Source organism: Phoenix dactylifera, chromosome 8, assembly GCF_009389715.1.
Source record: "Phoenix dactylifera cultivar Barhee BC4 chromosome 8, palm_55x_up_171113_PBpolish2nd_filt_p, whole genome shotgun sequence".
In the NCBI taxonomy this organism is placed as follows: Eukaryota; Viridiplantae; Streptophyta; class Magnoliopsida; order Arecales; family Arecaceae; genus Phoenix; species Phoenix dactylifera.
Window position 1 is genome coordinate 23,943,422 of NC_052399.1, and position 10,813 is coordinate 23,954,234.

Consider the following 10,813-nt stretch of genomic DNA (forward strand, 5'->3'; position numbering starts at 1 on the left):
CCTCAGCTTTACAACCCCACGTGTGAAAATGTCTCAAACTCGGTTTCCTTCCTATCCATAACTCATAGGGTGTCTTTGGAACAGCTTTTGAAGAAACCCGATTCAAGATATACGTGGCTGTTTTTAAGGCTTCAGCCCATAAGAAAAGTGGTAGGTTAGAGAAACTCATCATACTTCTAACCGTATCAATTAATGTGCGATTCCTCCTTTCAGCTATACCATTTTGGCTAGGTGTGCCAGGAGTGGTGTACTGAGGAACTATGCCACACTGTTCAAGAAACTTTGCGAAAGGACCAAGAGCTTGGCCTATGGCCGTCTGTCTACCAAAATACTCACCACCTCGATCTGATCTTACTACTTTAATTCTCTTACCAAGTTGGTTTTCTACCTCGGCTTTGAAGACTTTAAAAGCATCGAGTGCTTCAGATTTTTCCTTTAGTAAGTAGATATAACCAAATCGAGAATAGTCATCAGTAAAGGTAATGAAATATTTTTGGCCTGAAATACAATGCGGGAATGGTCCACAAATATCCGTATGAATCAAGTCAAGTGTTTCATCACTTCTTATGGCATTCTTAGAGGAAGTCTTGGTCAGCTTTCCCTTTATACAGTCCACGCAGACTCCAAAGTCAGAGAAGGTAATATCCAGTAACCCTTCTCTTATTAACCTTTGAATTCTCTCCTTGGAGATATGTCCTAATCTCCTATGCCATAAGAGAGATAATTGACTACTGGTTTCTTTATTTTTATGCAAGGTTACTAAAGATTGATTTTGGGTAGTATTAAGATGAATCTTATACAACCCATCAACCAGAATACCTGAACCAACACATTGGGATTTATAACATAACTAAAACTGGGAATTGATAAAACTAAAAGAAAATCCCAACATATCAAGTTTAGATACAGAAATTAAATTTCTAGAAAAAACAGGAATATAAAGAGTGTTTTCTAGATCTAGTACGAAACCAGAATCTAGAATCAGCCTAAAAGTGCCAACTGAATGAACTTTTGAGTGCACGCCATTCCCAGTAATCACGCTGCGCTCATCCGCTCTTGGCAACCTGCTGTTCAGGTATCTCTGCATGGAATTTGCCACATGAACAGTGGCACCAGTGTCAATCCACCAAGTATTGAATGAAACAGATACTGAATGCATTTCAAGGATCACTGAAACAAAAGAATTACCTCTTTTCTGAAGCCACTTGGCATAACAAGGGCAATCCTTTTTCATATGTCCTTTCTTTCTGCAGAAGAAGCATCTACGTTCCTGAATGCCAGCTTGATTACCCTTTGCAGCTGACACCTGTTTAGCTTTCTTCTTTCCCGAGTCACGTCTAGCAAACCTGCTACTCTCTCCTCTGGTACGTTTCTGTCCTTTATGAGAGATCATATTAATGCTAAGAGATCCCTCTTGCTTCAACCTGCCCTCCTCCTGAACACACATGGTTAGTAGTTCATTTACTGACCATATATCCTTATGTGTGTTATAGGAGATCTTGAAGGGTCCGAATTCATGCGGCAGGGAGTTCAAAATAAACTGCACCAGAAAAGAATTCGAGATAGTGATCTCGATCGCATTCAGCTGTGAAGCTATATCCCGCATCTCCATTATATGCTCTCGAATGGAGCCCGAATCGGAGTACCTCATGGAGGAGAGCTTTGCCATTAGGGTGCTAGCCAGTGCCTTGTTGGAGGAAGCAAACTGCTGATCTACTGCCTCCATAAATTCGTGGGCTGTCTGACATTCAGGGATCGATCCCTTAATGTTCCTACCGACATGCGCCGACATCAGCAACAAACTTAGCCGATTTGAGCGCTCCCACTTATCATGAAAAGCCTTTTCTTCTAGCGTTGCACCTTCTGTAAGAGCGGGTGGCATATCAACTCTCAACGCTAGATCAAGATCCATGCACCCCAACAAAATAAGCATTCTTTCCTTCCACTCCGTATAGTTGGAACCGTTAAGGATTGGTTGAGAATTATTCATGGGTAACAATAGGGGAGCATTCATTGCTGAAAATAAACAGAAATAAGTAAAGAAAACACATCACAAGACATCCACACAAATATCCCAAGTCACTATGTGTTCATGAAACTAAAAAAGCTTGGAAACCCAAAATACAGCATACAAAAATTTAATGACATATTTTGGAGAGTAACCAAGTGCAACACCATATTTCCTCCTTTGGAAGTAGATCTATAGCTGCTCTAGGTTCACCCATCCTGACAGTTAGCAACTGTCTGCAAGACTAGGAGTTCTAAAGTTTCCAATTTCTGTAGAGTCTGACACCTTTGGGCAGTCCAAATCTCTACAAAATAGGTCACAGAAGACTCCCATCCTGCTCCATCCTGGGTCTAATATCATGTTCAGCCCTCCTTTGGGAGCAGACTAAACATGCTAGAACTCAGGTGCAAGATAGTGTGAACACAAATACATATGTGATGAACTTGTCAGATTTTTCTGCTTGAGGCTGCTTTGGCTTGCACTCAGACAGTCAAAAATGCAAGTTGACACCACCCATATATGTTACACAGAGATATATATATTATGCCTTCCATCAATCAATCATAAATTTAATCATGCTATATGAGCATACAAGGCAACAACACGTATAAAACATGTATATAGCATAATTAGAGATATGAAGCTTAATTGATTAGATTAGGGCTATAGGGCTCGACCAGGAACCTAAACATAACAATATCATCATCACAAATAAAAGAATAATAATGTCCGAAAAGTCCAATTATACAAACCAAAAGATGAATGATTACAACTTGGAAGCCACTGTTACAAACAGGCCCCATGAATATTACATAGAACTCATAATACAAGAACATTATCCAATAACCAGCAATATTCACAATTTAATCAGGTTCCTGGCCGCCCCAAAAACTATATAATAGCCCTTTTATTATTTTAACTGTCCATTGAAAAGGTTGTAACCTTAGTGTTTAATGGTCCTGTTGAATGGGCTTTACACGTCCATTGCAGAGGAGATGCCAACCTCTCTCCTCTCAACGAAACAGTTAGAACCATTAATAATAACCGATTTGAAAAACATCTCAAACGCGATGGAAACCGTTGAAAACGATCCACGATCTGACCGAGATGGCCGGCGATCGCGACTGTTACCACGCCCACACCACATTGGCTTCCCTCCGCCGTCGATCGCCGTGCCTCCGCCACCGATCGCCGTGCAGGAACAACAAGCGGCCAGAACTTGTCGCTGCCGACGCCCGGCAAACTCCCTCCGCCGGTCTAAACTGCTTCACGAACAGCCTAGATGGGAACAAAACACATCTAGGCTGCCGTGAAGGGCAACCGAGCAGCCGGTGCCAGCCGTGGTCGCGTTGCGCATGCGGCCGGTGCCGGCTGTGGTCGCATTGCGCAGTGGGCATTGCGCGCGATGCAATCTCGGCCGCCGACGACACTTCTGTTTTTTTTTTTTTTAACCCAACGAAAAAAAAAACTTCCGAAAGGAAGGAGGAAGAAGGTGAATAGTGAAATCACAATTCTCACTGTTCACCCTGTTCAAATTCTCACTGTTCAAGTGATCAGTGAAATCATGATTTGGAAATCATGAGTTCACTGTTCACAGGGAATTACGTTTTCCATGTTCGAATGCAGAAGAGGCCGAGGAAAAATTTCAGGCTCTGATACCAATGTAAGTAAAATTCCCTGTGAAATAGATTTGTCAAATCCCTACCAAAATTCAGGAAAGAGAATAGTTACCCATAGAAGATGATTCTATTGTATTGGATATTGGTTTCCGCTCCCTGAGACTTGATCTTTCTCTCGATATGGACAGAAGGGATATCCCACTTGATAGAAGAGAAAATGATCGATCAGTCTGGGAGGGGGACCAAGACCCTTTAAATACTAGTGGAGTTTCTCCCCATCAAAGATAACTCCCAAGATCCAACGGATGGGATCGTCACAATTAACCCAATAACCTTAAGCATTTATATAAGTGAAAGGCCCAATAATCAATCACTTAGGCCCATCCGTGTGGGTCACACTTATGTGAATAGCTACGTGGTCACTTGGGCCACATCCAGAAGCTCATAAGCTTACATGCCATATTAGTTAGAAAATAAGTAGTAATATGCCGAATTGTTCTATCCCTACACTTTGAGATGAAGAGAATTTTTTGCACGGCCTTTTGAACGATCAACCTATGGATAGATAATAAGTTTTTATTTTTATTTTTTGCTTAGGAAAAGAAAAAAAGGATGAAGTTTTTTTCATCCATGTAGCAATTTTTATTGGGCGACTTCACTAGATAAATTAAGCAGGAATCTTCATATTTAATCGACGCCCGCGCGTTTTGAATCTGGGCCACCCTAGTAAAATTAAAGTTTCGTTCCGTCGTGCTACTCTTTCGGTGGCGTTGGTAAGTTTTTATTGATCCGATTAGTTTGGTCACAGTAGATTGGTTCTGTGATGGGTCAATCATGGCATGGACAGTACAGAGGTGTTATAACAATCATGGCATGGACAGATAATATAATATTTATTTTTTTAATCTTTTATAATAATATAGGCCAAAAAATATATTTTAATATTGTAGATGAGTTAACTCTTGATGATGGTACTATGACAAGAATTTCTTTACAGCTGGACCCCCACCCCACCCCTGTCGTTGGTGGGATCGGAACGGGTTAGGTAGTGAATAGATATCATCGTGGCCCTTCATTCCGCGCGTCCTTTGAGATACGTAATCGGTCATGCCTAATAACACGACTCAAAACATGATCGGACGGTCGTATGAATGTGAAGGACATCGAAAATCTAGCCAATCTCCCAATCCCAACGTTTAAAAATGATGACCATTACCACTGATTGCAACAAAAGTCACGGTCTCGTAAGTATGTACTGAAATACCATTTTTGTACTTGCAATGGCCATCTACGTAGAATAATTTTGTAATCTTAGATTTGAGTGGCAAGTTCAACAATAACTCTCATTGTTCGATTAAATAAAATATATCTGATGAAAAAAATGTCATCCATCCATTATAATCTTTTTTTATTTTTTTTGGTTGCAACCATTGATAATATTCACCATGGCGTCAACACTATAGATCGGAGATTTAGGAATTTGCTGTTATTAGTAATCTAAGCACGTTCGCTAGAACGAAACCTTATTGGCCGTCGAACTAAAAACTGCTTGGACTGGAATACAGTTCAATAGACTATGATTTTTGTCGCACCTCCAATACAGAGCACATTCCGAACCCAAAACTTAACAGACGCTTTATACCTGAGCAGGCCATACAGATATGCAAGAATGCAAATCAAGTCATAATAATTTTAAAGTAATGATAATAATAATTTTTCGATTCTTGAAAACTAATTTAATCAAGTTATAAACAAAATCATCCTCACAATCAATTATTCCAACAAAACATAAGTCAAAATATGTCAACTAATTATTATAATTCAATTCAAATAAAATGTTCAAACTAAACTCATTTAACTAATCTAAACCAAAAGTCTAATAATTGCAAATATCTTTTTAGTATACTCCTCCAAGTTCCGAGTAGTTATTGGTCAAGATCAACAAAATAAAAAAAAGACAGAATAACGAGCTACACCAGTCAAGTAAGCAACATAATACGACAAAGTGGAGTCTCAGCATGCCAAATAAATAGATAATAGCAAAATACTGACTGAAAATAAATCAAAATTTCATAATATATATTTATTATTTTTATAAAATAATACTAGAGATCTAACATCATACTATGGCTATATAACATAGTGGCATGGGTCGGATATAGGATGCACAAAGTGCCAAATAATGAATACCACTATTCTAATCACTGATGGCTTGGTGTCGAAACTAGTTTCTCGGATTACAGGTCAATTAGGCCAATGAATAATCTCTATTAGCAGGGTCAGACATAGTCGTGCTGAGAATACATATATAAACAAATTTCTTATTTTACCTAGTCATATTTTTCAAATTTTATAACATAATACATAGCATATTTTAAAATAATTACTATCGTAACAATAACATGCATGACCCGTTTCATCAAGTATAAAATAGATATCATAATCAAATTTAATAAACTAATTATCACTTTACTAAAAATTGGAAAACACGCTTTGAAGCATTAGGTTACTTCTTTTTGTTTCAAAAATCTCACTTCAGTTAGACGGATCAAGTTCGCGTGCTTTAATATCATTAAAATATAATTGCTTTATTATTAAAAATTAAAATACTATTGCGGATACGACCTTATGCCCAAATCAGGATAGAAAAAAGCAAGGTCAATCAAACGATGGTACTCGACTACATGGGTCAGTCCAAATAAGATGAACTGAATTGGTCAAAATTAGACATGATTTAAGTGACTCAATGAAAGTCAATGATGATCAAATTCCAAAGAGACTAGACAAGAGCCGAGGTAATGGGCCATCCTATCGTCCATGTACCAGGGTGGTTCAAGGGCTCCACATTGGAGTCATTTGGGATTCGAACGAAAGAAAGGCAGAATCTTAAACCAAGATCTCTCACATGCTTGGAGAGAGAAAATTCAGTAGAGAGAGAAAAGAGAGAGAAAGGAAGCTGCACTCTCTAACCAAGGAAAAGGAAGAAAAAAGGTGGACACGGGTGGTGCCCAGGGTTAGGGACCCACAGTCGGCCAACAACGATTGGCGGTCGACAGCGCCTAAAACCATCAAGACAAGGGTTTCAATCCCTAAAATTGTGGAATCCATGGCACCCAGGCGGCCGAAATTTCGGCCATGGCTTCCAGCCTCCATGAGGGGTTAGAGGTAGACCATGGCGACGAGCACCAACGACGGAACAAACCGGAATCAAGAAGAAAGAGGGGTTCATTTTCAAAAATAGGAAAAACAGAGCATCCCCCTTTTCACCCAAAAATCCGACGATCTACGACTGGAATCAAGGCTCTAAGGGGTTCGAAAGAAAGAGAAGAGGGGTAGATCGAAGAGGCGGGGTCCTTACCTAGTTTTCGGTGATGCTGTCCGTCGCGGCAGTGCGAATGGCAACCGGCGTTCGAAAAGGAAAAATCGAACATTTCTGGCGATGGCTTCGATTGAGGGACCTAGGCTTTCCGGTGAGATCAAAGAGAGGATCGAAGGGGCCTTTAAATAGGCATGGGGCGACCCTAGGTCGGATTCCATCCTATTAGATCGGGAGGAAGATGACTCTCATTGGAAGTCCTCTTCTCTCTAGGCATGTGCCGCTTGTGCTTATTTTTTTTTTGGGGCCGGTCGAATGGACCAGGCCTAGTTCGCTGAGGGTCGGGTTTCACAGTTTCACCCACCAAAAACTAACCAAACCTGCGACTAGTTTGAAGATCTAGGTGACTCGTTGTTTTTCCCAAAGTTCCTCCAAGATAATTGAAAATGTAGGAGAAGACACTGGATCAATTCTAACTGGGCTAGTCGAATGGACGAAGCCTAGTTCGCCGAGGGTCGGATTTTACAGTTTCATCCATCAAAAAGCTAACCAAACTTGCGACTAGTTTGCAAATCTAGGTGATCCGTTATTTTTCCAAAAGATCCTCCAATATAACTGAAAATGCAGGAGAAAACAGTGGATCAAACCCTAAATAAGAGTAAAATAGTACTTACAAGAAAAAAAAATCAGGATACACGGTATAAATCTCCTCCTCTATCTTCTTTGATTTCGACGGTACTCTGTTGCCAACCCCACTCTTTATGTTTTTCTCGTCTAATTTACGATTTTTCTCTTCTTTTTAATAAATTCATGTAGCTAAACCTCTCTTATATATAAAAAAATAATCTCTCAACCACTAATTTGTGACTTCCAATGGCCTGGTTGGAACCATGGACGATCCTGCATGCCATGTTACAGGACCTGATCATAGGTTGGACCTTGAGTCTAAATTATATTAATTTTTAGTCGAATTTTAAATTGACATATTTAAAATTTGATACCTTCTGCACTCGAGTCAGGCCCGCGATGCGGTCCCAAAGGCACGTCCTTGCTTCCAGATCCAGCAAAAGAATTTCAAGCACATTTTTGTGAAGAGGTGAAAGGTTGGCTGTATGAGATGGTCTATCTTCTCTTGCTAGAATTATACAATTATAGCAGTTCCTTTTTTTTTTCTTTTGTACATAAACCCTGACAGAATCAAATGGCCCCAATTAAAAAAAGGCTGTGGCCCATTGAAGTCTGATAGAGTTTCATTACCGTACATGTCGAACCATCACCAACGTTCATCTTGAGATTTATAAATCATATTTGATGAAGTTATATATTCTCACCTTATGATACATCCAACATTAATCCACAGCATCCAACGCCTTCAATAATTGGATCCAATGAGAACTACACATGACTCGCTAGATCTTGTACCAAAAGAAGATCTTCACAACTATCGGATATTTCATCACATGTTGTCATACATTTACACCAATTCTAACATTAACTATCTCGAGCGAAGCGGGGAAAACTATTTGACTCTAATCATGTCATACACTAGCATCAAATTTCCTTGAATCTGTAACTGAGTAACTTGAAGCAATAAAGCTTTGATCTTTACATACAATACATGAAACTTCTAATCCATAAACAACCAATCTCAACAGATTTAGTACGCAACGAAATGGAGGTTCCTACAATTCCAATTCCAAACCATGAGGTCCAATGCATCCACTGAAATATGTTCGAGGTGTTGAGTTTGTGATCAGAGATTCTCTTGGCATGTTGATAGCAGCTGGTGGTCGCCGTACGCTAGGACTCACTGTTGTTAGGGCAGAGCTTTAAATAGCTTGGGAGAACTTATCTTATGCGAGGCAGATACTTGGTGCTGAGCGGGTGCATCTTGAGGGAGATTCATATTTGGTAATTGATTGGATCCGGAGAGTGGACAGGTATGGTGATGGCCATCCTCTCATCCAAGAGATGCGCAGATTGGCTCATGAGATGGACAATTTTTAGGCAGTATATGTGTTCGGAGAGGCAAACAGAGCAACAGACTTGGTCGTCTTCTTTGTTGTCCGGCATTCTGGAGATTTTCTTTGGACATCCGCAGTAGACATACTTTGTTCTTTATACTTTTTACTTTCTCGTAATTTGGCAGGATGTACTCATGTTAGAGCTATATAAATTACTATTTAAAAAAGAAAAATGCTGCTCGAGAGAAAAACTCGGGAATGCCGGAAGGCTGACCCAGAAAAATAATGTTGGAATACTTCCATGATTGGACCTAACCAGAGATTTTCTTCAAGGGAGGCGGTCAGATTATTTCTGTGGGTTGTTGGCTTGACAGGATGGTAATATGGTATGCATGAGCGTTGGATCTACACCTAACATGACTCCTTCCAACGCGGGGTTGTCTTTAAGGGACAAAATCTAAAAGAGCAATCCACGGAAAGATCCACCGCCTCGCGCCTATTGGACCGAGCCAACCACTGTCGTAAGTCCAGCGTCCGACCGTCCCTAGATGACACCCATGGCGTGCCTTTTAACGTGCCCTTTCCGTTGCGTGGGCGCGACCGAACCCGGGACTCCGCCCAGGCCTTTTACACGCAACCGGTGCTAGGTGCTTCCAGACTGTTGTTAAGTCGGTCTGCCTCGAAAAGATCGACCGAAAACGTGACTAGTATCCTTTCTTGCTAAAGAAAATCATTCATTTTGACCAAAGAAAAAAGAAAACCATTCATTACCACAAAGATTTCCCACGGGAAAAATCTAGTTTTGATCTTCCAATGTCCGCCATGAATTGTTGCATAGGCTGAGCTGAGAGCGACATAAGCCAAAGTGCTGCTCAAGAAATATTTGACCACAGTTAGCGGACTGGTAGTGGTACAAGCGAGTGCCACCTTCTGGTCCGAGACATCTAAGCCATGGTATATAACAGAGTGGTCTTTCAGACTATACATGTCTCAGAGAAGCCAATGGAGCTTGGACTAGGTAGCCTTTTACATGGCCAACCACTCTAAAAATGCCTTATAGATTGGAAAGAATGAGCTGCTTAGTATGGTTAGAGATATATTGTATTTAATTTTTTTGAATACATCCATATTAGGTCTATATAAATCATCCCTTCGAGGGAAAAAAAATCTATCTTAAATTTGGTTATCAAAATACTGCTTCATCGTTTACGTCAGTGTGATATAATTGTGCAAGAATTATACCAAAGATTAAAAATAGTTTTTTTTTTTCGTTCAAGGAAAATTAGTTTTTGCAACAATAAAAACATTAATTTCCACCACCCAGCGTGGAGAGAGCTGTGAGCCATAATCACGGTTAGCGAATCGGATCGAAACATTAAATTGAGATGCAATCAGATAGCGACCGGCGGTCCTCTTGGTTCGGAATTTACACGGTACAGCTAACCTGGAACCACCATCATAGAACCTTTCCCTTCATACTGGACGGCTCTTGATCGCCATACTTTTCAATTGAGGCGCCTTTGGGAGCACTCTATTACATTTCAAAATAGCAGAGCTACTACCGCTCGCCGCGTGCACGCGTTCTTCGAAGTCCAAAACCGCAGGCACTCGCAGATCCAGCACGCTCCTCACGTGCGACAACGAGGACGGGACGACGTGGTCAAAAAAGAGACGTGGTGGCGGCAGCTGTATCCGACGGTTGTGATAAGATTCTTATGTTTCTCCGCCTGTAATAATAACACCAAAGAACTTTACTTGACGTAAAGACCAACCAGGCCGTCCACGGGGCGGGGCCCACATCTCAACGAACGGGTACGATTGGGTACTTAAAAAATCGGTGCCTTTAGTCAGGCCTTCCGCTTACGGTGATCCCGCGCGTTTCCGGTCTGCTCGTGCCTTCTTCCTT